Source organism: Bombyx mori, chromosome 19, assembly GCF_030269925.1.
Source record: "Bombyx mori chromosome 19, ASM3026992v2".
NCBI classification, from domain to species: Eukaryota; Metazoa; Arthropoda; class Insecta; order Lepidoptera; family Bombycidae; genus Bombyx; species Bombyx mori.
The window spans coordinates 8,665,012-8,677,687 of NC_085125.1; the positions used below are offsets into that span (position 1 = coordinate 8,665,012).

General features: G+C 42.0%; 1 protein-coding gene across 2 annotated transcripts in view; it reads right to left on the minus strand.

Moving 5' to 3' along the window:
* NGR-A20 (neuropeptide receptor A20) overlaps positions 1-12,223 on the minus strand; it is a 45,927-nt gene extending 33,704 nt beyond the window's left edge. The window contains exon 1 of one of the 2 annotated variants that reach the window (XM_038017447.2): positions 12,085-12,223. The gene's annotated coding sequence lies outside the window, so the exon portion shown is untranslated. 2 annotated transcript variants of the gene reach the window in all.
* Between the last annotated feature and the right edge of the window lie 453 nt (positions 12,224-12,676).

Here is a 12,676-nt window from a genome sequence, read left to right on the forward strand (position 1 = left end):
TGCCGATAACGTCCGCTTCTTTCCACACCGCGGGAAAGATACAGTTCGCCATAGCGGCATTGAAAATAGATGCCAACATCACGATGAGTGGGATGGGTAGAAGTTTAATAACGCGGTTAGATATACCGTCGGAACCGGGAGCCTTGCGAGGACGTAGGTCTTTGATCAGGTCTTTAACTTCCATTGGGGTGACGGGTGGTAACGCATCCGAGGGTGGCAAGGAGGCTCTGCGTTCTACCTCACTGTCTACTAATTCTACATGAACAGGGTCCGCGGATTGAATGCTGGGCGTGCACTGGGTTTGCAATGTATCGGCCAGCAGCTCTGCTTTTTCGTCATCATCAAACGCCGCGAGTCGACCTGAGGAATCTTTAATTAATAAAATAATTCGTTGTATATTTTTTTTAATACTCCTAATATGGCAATTTAATATTTTGTTAAAACAGATGTCTGAAATTTGTCAACTAAAGATTTCACCAAAGTGACCCTAGATGTGGTGTAACAATTGGATATAATACACTTTGTAGGCTAAGCGCTATGTGATAAAGTATATTAATTTATTTCAATGAGAAACGATGTAATTTTGTTAACGCTCGATTTTCCAAGTTATTTTTTAACAGGGCCTTAAAATTAAATCGATTTTTAAGGACTAAACTCCAATTAATTCAATACGGCTAAGAGATGGACACATTCTTTTATTTTTGAAAACATTAACCATTACTTATTTCAACGGTTTTCTTTTTACAAATTTATTACCTTACCAGAACATTTTAATTCACTTGTCTACAAAAGTTCATTACCCTAAATTTTGTCTATGTTTGTACTCAAACTTGGACTTGATAAATAATTAACATCACTAAACTAGAGCACAGTAATCCCCAGGGTTATTTTTTAATATATAAATGTGAAAGTTTATGATTACTCACAACATTTAAATGACAAAACTAAAAAGAAAATTGAAGTCACTCTGTTTAGAACTATTAAAATTATTTGAATGTCAACCACTATTTAATTGTTCATGTATATCATCATACATCATACTTATACTTATATACTACCTACTACTATATACCTATTTATATCTTACATCATATGTACTCAACAATAGTGATAAACGACAGTATGCTAAGGGTACTTTGCATCCAAATAAAATATCCTAAGCACGCTTCGTCTTTTAATTTCGACTCATGAAGAAATTATTTGATTTAAAACTTGGTACACTGCACTTCGAAAGTGCACGAAGATTCAAATTTCTCTTTATTTATAGACCATTTGTATTGTACAAAGTCATATCTTATTAAAATTAAATATTCTTTGAAATTAAATATAAAATTCTGAAAGTGTATTCAAAGTTATTGGGTAAAAACTTTAGCTCGGTAACCAATGTAACCAGTAAAGAGATGTAAATAAATCTCACTACTTCATTGAAGAGGTTTGCACCCATCCGCAATAAAGGGGCGGAAATTGCTTTGCCTGCGGCTACGATGCTTCTGCTCTGTGGTCAAAATATCCAAATATTTATACTCGGGAATGAGTTACTACAATAATTCGTAGTTTGTCAGGTAAATTTTAGCGTTTAGCGCTGATTTATTGAGTCACTTCATCATACCGGTATTAGGCAAAGGTAAACAAGGTTGCCCGCAAATTAATATGGTACAAAATAGGATAATATTTATAACAGGCTGACTGTCATACTGTGATAAAGGGTTTTATTTAATGGGTATCTATTATGACACGTAGAACGAAATAGTCCTGAGTATTTTTTAAACTAGAGAATCCTCAGTAAAATTTACAATAACATTTAAGAAATAATTTATCTTTCGAAACGAATTCGAGACCGCGTTGTTTTTTTTTAATCTATTGCATAGCTTTTATCGCGGGCCTTGAGCGCAGCGACCGAATCATGAAATTCCGTAACGAAAAAAACCTTACACCCCTCACTCCGCCTACCATGTAGCTCGCGTTCAACACATTCACACGTTGCGCTTGTGTAGTGTTTGTGAATAAGCGCGTGGTGTGACGTCACACTGCATGCGCATCATGAAAAGTCTGCCCATCTCTCTCTCGCGCGGTCTAGCTTATGAGTGTGAAGGGGACAGTTAAGGCTTTGCTTTTATTAATGTTTAATATAGCGTGGTCTTGTTTTATTATTGTTTTAATATTAAATTATCATTGTCGAATTATAATTGCATAAGTTGATAAAAAATGCTATGCAATAGCTTTACCGCGGCAGTTCCCGAGTGTCACACGTTTTTTTTACCGTGTGGGGAAGGGGACATGTTTTCAAAATTAGATTTCTTAAAATTGCTTGCGGAATCAAAGAGCATAACCTAATTCACACTGTTACAAGAAGGAGCAGCGAGATAATTCGTAAGCAATATTGCCAATAAGCCGTATCCATTCGCATAGTCCGGTCTTTTTTAAACACAAGCGCTATGTACTTCATACAGTACTTTGACCACACATGATAAGCCGGGTAAGAGTATGCCGGGTTTCAAATCCAGACAAGTATCAACGTATCTGATGATACACGTACATACATATGTACCTAAAACGTGTTCACGAACTGATTCACAATAAAGGAACAACATAGTGTAATGAAACCTTCAAAATCTACAATTTGTGCATATATATATTTTTAATAAAATAAAATAAAAGTTGCAACTCGATCTCGTGGGTGACAAAATTAACATTGCTATATATAAACTCGGCTTCCGGAAACTCCACAACCATATGGTCAACTAATCTGCCCAAACATAAAATATACAAAAACAAAAACAACACGAGAAAATTTTCAATATTTGTATGTGTTTATTGTATTATATAATCTACACTTCGTAATTCAAAGTTTCAGGACGCGGAAAGCCAGGCAAGCGTCTAAGTTTCGGAACTTCAGAGAGTGCTTTGGGTCAATTCGATAGAGGCACCCGTCACGTGCGGACGTGCTCATCGTCCACTCGATCGCCCGGTCTTTGTTCGCCCGGCTTTTGTTAGCCCGGCCATTGTTCGCGCGGCCTGTGTTTGTGGTACATCTGCCGACTAAGTGCTCTTTCTGGAAGTTTTTATTTGTTTTGTTTCCTTTTGTTGTTTCTGTGTTCGTGGTACATCTGCCGACAAAGTGGTTTCCTGCAAGTATTTATTTGTTTTGTTTCTTTTCGTAATTTCTGTTTTGTTGTGCTTTTTCTTTGTCCTGTAGTAATCGCGCCGCATTGCCACCTGTGTTCAATAGAACCGCTCAGGTCCGAGAAGTTGGGGCCTCGCCGCAAGGCGAGTGTTTTCAAGACCCGGGGCCGCCCCACCTGGGTACTCAGCGATCATGGACGCTGTATTCGCGGAATTCCTCCGACTTCGCCACCCACAGCTCGCCTCGGAGTTTTTGGCCTTCAAGGCCAATCACACTGCGAGCCCTCTCGAGGACTCCGCCGCGCTCGCTGCTCCTGCGTCGCCTGTACCTGCGTGCAGAGCTTCTGCATTGAGCACCGCAGCCTCTGTCGTGCCTGCCGCTCCCGTGTCGCCTATACTGGCGAGAAAAACTGCTGCGTCGTCCGCCGTGACCATCGTTTCAGCTGAGCGATCATCCGCGGCCTCCGTCGCGCCCTCTAAAACACCTACACTTGCTCGTAGGTCGCCTGCACCCGCCTCCTCGTGCTCCGACTCTGACTCGGACATGGAGGTCGACCTCGCCCCCGCCTCATCGACGGATGGATTCACCCTGGTACAGAAGGGTAAGAAGCGTGCCGCGGAGTCTCGAGCTCCCGCGGCCGCTAAAATTAGCAAAGCCGTGAACGCGTCGCGCCCCCGCCCTCAGACTCCCGTTGCGCCCCCAGCCCGTGCCACTCCGTCGCCGCGTCCGGTGGCACAAAATAAAACCCAGACCCCTCCCCCGGTTATCCTTCAGGAGAAGGCAGCTTGGGATCGAGTTTGCCTGGCCCTTAAGGCCAAAAATATAAATTTCACGAATGCCCGTAACCTCGCGAACGGCATTCAAATTAAGGTTCAAACACCCGACGACCATAGGGCCCTCTCTTCTTACCTCCGTAAGGAGCGTATAAGTTTCCATACGTATACGCTCCAGGAGGAGCGCGAACTCCGCGTTGTAATACGCGGAATCCCTAAAGAGTTAGATGTAGAGCTCGTAAAAGCCGACCTGTTAGAACAAGGCCTACCAGTGAATTCTGTGCACCGTATGCACACCGGTCGCGGTAGGGAGCCATATAATATGGTTCTAGTCGCTCTCCAGCCTACCCCCGAGGGTAAGAAAATCTTTAACACACAGACCGTCTGTAGGCTCTCTGGTATCGCTGTCGAAGCCCCCCATAAAAAAGGCACTCCTAGCCAGTGCCATAACTGTCAATTGTACGGGCACTCTTCCCGTAACTGTCACGCGCGCCCCCGATGTGTTAAGTGTTTGGGCGATCACGCCACGGCCCTCTGCGCTCGCGACCAAAAAACCGCAACGGAACCGCCTAGCTGCGTCCTGTGTCGAACACAGGGTCACCCCGCGAATTACCGTGGTTGCCCCCGAGCCCCTAAAATAAATCGCCGCGTCGCCCGCCAAAACCGCCTCCGAGCTTCCGGCCCAGACATCAAAGCCTCGGCACCCTCTGCGTCGCAGGCTAAGCCAGCGTTCGTTCCGGCGGCGGTGCCCAGTGTCTCGGCCTGGGCAAAACCGCTGCCGTACACGAACACGGCTACAACTCCCTCCTCCGCGATTCGTCCCGCCCCCGCGACTCGTCCCTCTCCCGCGACTTGCCCTCCGACCGCGTCCGACAATCTCGCTTTAGCGATCGACTTCTTTCAGTCGATCAACTTTGAGCGCGTTAACGCTTTGGGCGACGCCATTCGCGCTGCCTCCACTGCACAACACTTTATCGCCGTTGTGCAGGAATACGCCGACGTATACGCGTCATTAAATACGTACGTCCTCCCCTCACTCCGCCGGTAATCAATGGCGTATATAAGTAGAATAAAGCCCCTATCCGTAACGATAGGATTTTTTAACGCTTACGGTCTCGCAAATCAACGTGATCAGGTTTCTGACTTTTTGCGTGACCACCAAATTGATATCTTTTTAGTGCAGGAGACCCTACTTAAGCCCGCGCGCCGTGACCCTAAAATCGCGAACTATAACATAGTCAGGAACGACAGGCTCTCTGCCCGTGGTGGTGGTACCGTCATTTACTATAGAAGAGCCCTGCATTGCGTCCCGCTCGATCCTCCCGCGCTCGCTAATATCGAAGCATCAGTGTGCCGAATCTCACTGATGGGACACGCGCCGATCGTTATCGCGTCCGTTTATCTTCCACCGGATAAGATCGTTCTAAGCAGTGATATCGAGGCGCTGTTCGGCATGGGGAGCTCTGTCATTCTGGCGGGCGACCTAAATTGTAAACACATCAGGTGGAACTCACACACCACAACCCCGAATGGCAGGCGGCTTGACGCGTTAGTCGATGATCTCGCCTTCGATATCGTCGCTCCGCTAACCCCGACTCACTACCCGCTAAATATCGCGCATCGCCCGGATATACTCGACATAGCGTTATTAAAAAACGTAACTCTGCGCTTACACTCGATCGAAGTAGTTTCAGAGTTAGATTCAGACCACCGTCCCGTCGTTATGAAGCTCGGTCGCGCTCCCGATTCCGTTCCCGTCACGAGGACTGTGGTGGATTGGCACACGCTGGGCATCAGCCTGGCTGAATCTGATCCACCATCGCTCCCGTTTAACCCGGACTCTATCCCGTCTCCTCAGGATACCGCTGAAGCCATAGACATCTTAACGTCACACATCACCTCGACATTAGATAGGTCATCGAAACAAGTTGTAGCGGAGGACTTCCTTCACCGCTTCAAATTGTCCGACGATATTAGGGAACTCCTTAGAGCTAAGAACGCCTCGATACGCGCCTACGACAGGTATCCTACCGCGGAAAATCGTATTCGAATGCGTGCCCTACAACGCGACGTAAAGTCTCGCATCGCCGAAGTCCGAGATGCCAGATGGTCTGATTTCTTAGAAGGACTCGCGCCCTCCCAAAGGTCTTACTACCGCTTAGCTCGTACTCTCAAATCGGATACGGTAGTAACTATGCCCCCCCTCGTAGGCCCCTCAGGCCGACTCGCGGCGTTCGATGATGACGAAAAAGCAGAGCTGCTGGCCGATACATTGCAAACCCAGTGCACGCCCAGCACTCAATCCGTGGACCCTGTTCATGTAGAATTAGTAGACAGTGAGGTAGAACGCAGAGCCTCCTTGCCACCCTCTGATGCGTTACCACCCGTCACCCCGATGGAAGTTAAAGACTTGATCAAAGACCTACGTCCTCGCAAGGCTCCCGGTTCCGACGGTATATCCAACCGCGTTATTAAACTTCTACCCGTCCAACTCATCGTGATGTTGGCATCTATTTTCAATGCCGCTATGGCGAACTGTATCTTTCCCGCGGTGTGGAAAGAAGCGGACGTTATCGGCATACATAAACCCGGTAAACCAAAAAATCATCCGACGAGCTACCGCCCGATTAGCCTCCTCATGTCTCTAGGCAAACTGTATGAGCGTCTGCTCTACAAACGCCTCAGAGACTTCGTCTCATCCAAGGGCATTCTTATCGATGAACAATTCGGATTCCGTACAAATCACTCATGCGTTCAACAGGTGCACCGCCTCACGGAGCACATTCTTGTGGGGCTTAATCGACCAAAACCGTTATACACGGGAGCTCTCTTCTTCGACGTCGCAAAAGCGTTCGACAAAGTCTGGCACAATGGTTTGATTTTCAAACTATTCAACATGGGCGTGCCGGATAGTCTCGTGCTCATCATACGGGACTTCTTGTCGAACCGCTCTTTTCGATATCGAGTCGAGGGAACCCGCTCCTCCCCACGACCTCTCACAGCTGGAGTCCCGCAAGGCTCTGTCCTCTCACCCCTCCTATTTAGCTTATTCGTCAACGATATTCCCCGGTCGCCGCCGACCCATTTAGCTTTATTCGCCGACGACACGACTGTTTCCTATTCTAGTAGAAATAAGTCCCTAATCGCGAAGAAGCTTCAGAGCGCAGCCCTAGCCCTAGGACAGTGGTTCCGAAAATGGCGCATAGACATCAACCCAGCGAAAAGTACTGCGGTGCTATTTCAGAGGGGAAGCTCCACACGGATTTCCTCCCGGATTAGGAGGAGGAATCTCACACCCCCGATTACTCTCTTTAGACAACCCATACCCTGGGCCAGGAAGGTCAAGTACCTGGGCGTTACCCTGGATGCATCGATGACATTCCGCCCGCATATAAAATCAGTCCGTGACCGTGCCGCGTTTATTCTCGGTAGACTCTACCCCATGATCTGTAAGCGGAGTAAAATGTCCCTTCGGAACAAGGTGACACTTTACAAAACTTGCATAAGGCCCGTCATGACTTACGCGAGTGTGGTGTTCGCTCACGCGGCCCGCACACACATAGACACCCTCCAATCCCTACAATCCCGCTTTTGCAGGTTAGCTGTCGGGGCTCCGTGGTTCGTGAGGAACGTTGACCTACACGACGACCTGGGCCTCGAATCAATTCGGAAATACATGAAGTCAGCGTCGGAACGATACTTCGATAAGGCTATGCGTCATGATAATCGCCTTATCGTTGCCGCCGCTGACTACTCCCCGAATCCTGATCATGCAGGAGCCAGTCACCGTCGACGCCCTAGACACGTCCTTACGGATCCATCAGATCCAATAACCTTTGCATTAGATGCCTTCAGCTCTAATACTAGGGGCAGGCTTAGGGACCCCGGTAACCGTACTCGTCGAACTCGACAAAGAGGTCGACGTGCAACCTAACCCATGCATCAGCCCGCTGAGTTTCTCGCCGGATCTTCTCAGCGGGTCGCGATTCCGATCCGGTAGTAGATTCATTCGCGAAACAATTGCTCTTGAGTTGTTAGGTCTCCTTCGGAGGCGCTCGGGCAGTTGTTAGCAAATCCCACCCCTCTTGGCTGAGCCTTTGCTCGCCCACGGTGAAACTGGAAAGGCCTTCGGGCCACCAGTAAACTTTCAATCATAAAAAAAAAAAAAAAAAAAAAAAAAAAAAAAAAAAAAAAAAAAAAAAAAAAAAAAAAAAAAAAAAAAAAAAAGTGCTTTGGGTTAAGTACCGCACTTTTGTTGATTACCACAGTGGAAAAGCCTAGAATAAACCTGACGATCCGCAAGTAAGCGTCTAAAGAAAAATATACATTAGTAGTTATGGTTAGCGTTTAAATTTGCTTTTTCTTACATTTGATCGTCATTAGAACTACGCCTAACACACTATAAAGACCTCGATAACTCATAAAAGCCTTGTTGGTAATAACACTTAAATATTACAAAAATATATAATATTTATGATTTGATATTCAGTATTAATACAGTTAATCCAACATTCCTATTTGCATCGAACATAATATGAAATATTCATGAATTGAATACTAATATCTTATTCCACCATTCTGCAGATCTTCCAGACGAGCCATGTGTGTATGTGTGTATTCATAATTCAAAGACTTCGTATTCTGCTATACTTATTTGTTTTAAATGAAAATTAATACGATCTAGGTAATCTATGGTTCCATCCGTGTTAACTTACAATGCTGACTTACTTACTATCAGTTACTTTAAACAGGAGCTCAACGTATATTGATTTTTTCGTCCGTTTATTGTAGGATTTTTGTGGATCCATAACCTATCCTAATCCTAATCCTGTATTAGGATAGGATATTTTTGTTTCTACTATAAAGCAGTCATATGTTATGGTTCAAAGAGTTGGACAGCTGCTACACAATATTATAGGAATTTCTAGAACTTTACATATGTCACGAGGTGGGCGCAGTATCTACGCTGTTGTTGTGTATAGCCTTTTTCACTTACTACTATAAAATACTGGTCGAAAGCTATTCAGGCTTTACTTTTTGGGGTGAGCTCACGAAGCTCAGCCTGAAAGAATTTGCTAAAATCTGCCCAAGCAATAACAGTGCGTCGCTGAATCTATCAACAAATCGTGATCCACTGTGAGGATCCGGCAAGAGACTCAGTGGGTTGTCTCTGGGCGCTGATTGCCACTGAATATAACCTCTGGCTCATATAATGAAAATATTTTTATAACATATTCTGTTATCAAAAATCCTTTAAAAATATTGGAGTTCATTTATTTGCTTGACTAATATTTTCATAGATAACATTGTCGGTACAGTCGTCACTAGTTTCTAAGCCCGCACGCTTTATTACTATATTGAACAAATTTACATTTTGAAATCATTTTATTTTATATTAGAATAATGTTTCATCAAACAATGAGACGTTTTCTAATGTTCAAGAAGACTTTATAATCGAGCTCAAGGTTCACCTGTTTGATAAGCGAAAAAACCTTTCGGCACAATAAATTAGACCTAATGATTAGTTCGTAACATAAATAACGAGATTCTAGTACTACCCGGGCGTTCTTTTTCATTTTCTTCCTTCCACACGATACTAAGTACATACATAATATAGGGTTTTTCAATAGGGTCGCTCGAACTTTGACAGCTCATTCATTACGGATCCTCCCGATCCATTAACGGTGCTTTTAGGTACCACAAGCACCGGTCACTGTCCCCGTCGAACCCGTCGCTTGCGACGAAGGGCTCGACGAGCGAACTAACCCATAGACATAGCCCACTGAGTTTCTCGCCGGATCTTCTCAGTGGGTCGCGTTTCCGATCCGGTCGAACATACATAAATAAAAAAGATGGTCGAATTAATAACTTCCTCTTTTGAGGTCGGTTAAAAAGCGTGATTTTGGTACATTAAATAGCACCTTAACATTCTATTATTCAAAAATATTTTCACTTTCTACGTACATGAATAGGCGGTTAAAATTCAGCGTTATGCCAAACTAACAATTCCGCGCGGACGAAGTCGCGGGCAAAAGCTAGTCACATATATTCGAGTATACATAATAAGCTCACCCCGAGAAATTTTCAATATTTTAAATTAAGATGCCGCAACTCTTGTCGTCACAGTATTTTGTTACAGGAAATTAATATTCCCTTTCAACAACTCAAACCAATTTAAGAAGTTAAATGACTTTTTTACAAATCAATGTTGTATTGACTGGAAAATACAGTTAGCTATAAATGAAATTTATGAAATTCAAATAAAATTTGATATATTTTCTAAGGAGTGTTTGTTTAGTGTAATAACAATAATATTTATATAGGGTGCATCTGTAACTACGTTTTGTTAAGTTTTGCAAGTTCGTCTTTTTTTGTAATTTTTTTTTTCTATAATAAGTTACTGCTTAGCTGTGAGAAATATCTGTGAATTAATCTCTTTTTTGATATTGGCATGTAAATGTTACTAATATATGCTAATCGTTCTGAAACCCATACGTTTGATGGCAAGGACGAATTATTCGACAGTACCTGACATCTTTATAACATATTTCACTAAGTTTATCACAGAATGCAAATTAATAATAGTTCTACCACTATACGAAGATTTAAAAATTACTGTCATTATTTTTATGAACTTGTTCCGTAAAAGATAAATTATACTTAATAAAGGATATACGTCTGTTTGAATGTTGAACAGAATGTTTATTTAAAAGACTTTTACGGTTTGAAATGACTGCGCATTTCATGAACACGAAAACTAATTTATTCGGAACATTGCAAATAATTTTATTTCTAAAAGTGAAATTAGTTTTCATTATGTCCATGACTCGTGAAAAAAGAAGAAAATACTATCTAACGTTATTTTTCTAAGTTCTTTAATGTATCTAATTTTCTTTAGAGATTTCAAAATATCTCATTTAATGAAAATAACCTGTCCTTTTTGTTTTGTATAATCTGTATCTTTACGCGTTTTGTCTGCACGCTGAAATTTTAAACTGATATTCAAAGCTATTTACACTACAACAGTGATAATATTAATAAAGCAGTATTAGAGAATTTAGACTAAAAAAAACAAAAACATTAAATAATTAAAAACAAAGTTTTACTTATGGTGTTAGGAATTTTTGCGTGTATGTACCACGATCCTGCCTATTTCTATCGCGAAGCCGCAGTTCCTATTTCAAGTATAAGTGTTATTCCACTGAGATTTCATTTTAGAGTTCATATTAGTGTCTCAAGGTGAATAGTGGGATCCACATTGTGTTATTTATAGGCTTCAGTAACAGATTAACAACAGAAAGATTATTAAGCATCCACCCGTAGAAAAATCACAAGTTTTTATAAAATTTTCATTTCACTACATAATATAAAACAAAGTCGCTTTCTCTGTCCCTATATCTGTCTGTCCCTATGTATGCTTAAATCTTTAAAACTACGCAACATATTTTGATGCGGTTTTTTTAATAGATAGAGTGATTGAAGAGGAAGGTATATATAATAAAGAAGGTATGTATAATAACATCTATTAAATAGTAGAGAAATCAATAATAAATCACAGTTTCCGAAGCGAAGCTAGGGCGGGTCGCTAGCATTTAAATAAAACATTATCGACTTCAAAAGATTCGTTTTGTAGACCGCGTTATTATTGCTTAAACGTGTTTCATTATGTTTGTGAACATTTTACGTCATTATTTAATATGTATATGTAAATAGAAGACTAATGAATTGATAATGAAAAATAAAATACGAAAAAAGAAAATTAAAAGAGATTAACTAAACGGAATTTTTGATAGTTTTGCGAGCAGTGTAAGTGTTAATCAACTTTAAGACTTTTCTTTCAGATCCATAAAATTACATAACATTAATTTTTAAAATATTCGCATTCCTTAAATCAGTACGACGTTAGAAAATTAAAACAACATTCGTAATATGATTTTTAAATGAAGATTGCCTCATTTTTTTTGGCTACTTTAATTGCATTTTGCACAAAACACTTGAAAAACTATCGGCCGTAGCGCCCAATTTAACCGTCTCACAAACAACTCAAGGTTTATCTCGAACGCTTTCCTCTCACAAAAATTTCGATAACACAGAACAAACCAAATTGAAACCGCCAAAATTTCAATGTTTACAGAAACCGATAATAGTTGAAAACTAAATAAAGACAAATGTTTGTTCAATACTTACTATTGTAATCCACTGGCATAGCACTAGTTAGAAAAATGTGGTCGATCGTATAGAAAAGCGAATGGATATTATTATGTTTTCTGAATATCGTGTGTTGCGCCGTATTCGTTCGTCGCTGACGACGATCAACACTGTACTGACAGAACTAGGCGCTATTTTCACTCTTGAAACCTGTCTTGTTATCATTACAGACGATTTTCTATTTATTAATCAAAACTGTTTAATATAAATGTAAAAATTAATTGTTTCAAGAAAATATCTCAACGGGAAACAATCTCAAGCGATCCAGCGACAGTAATATGATTGTCGAGCATTTGATTTGTTTCGAGGTCCGAGAAATATAGTAGGCTTCGCAGACTTCGCTTTGTTACTCCATATAAAAACAACCAAGTTCATAGCCCTTTTGATGTTAAATAACCGGTGCCTGTATGGACGAATCATAATGTCAGTGCTGTTGCTCACCTTTCATTAGACGACGTAATTCTTTCATGATAGAAGTCACCTGTAGACACGTGTTGATTCGACTCAAAGTTTGGCTAGCTTTCTTACTGGTGGTAGGACCTCTTGTGAGTCCGCGCGGATGGGTACCACC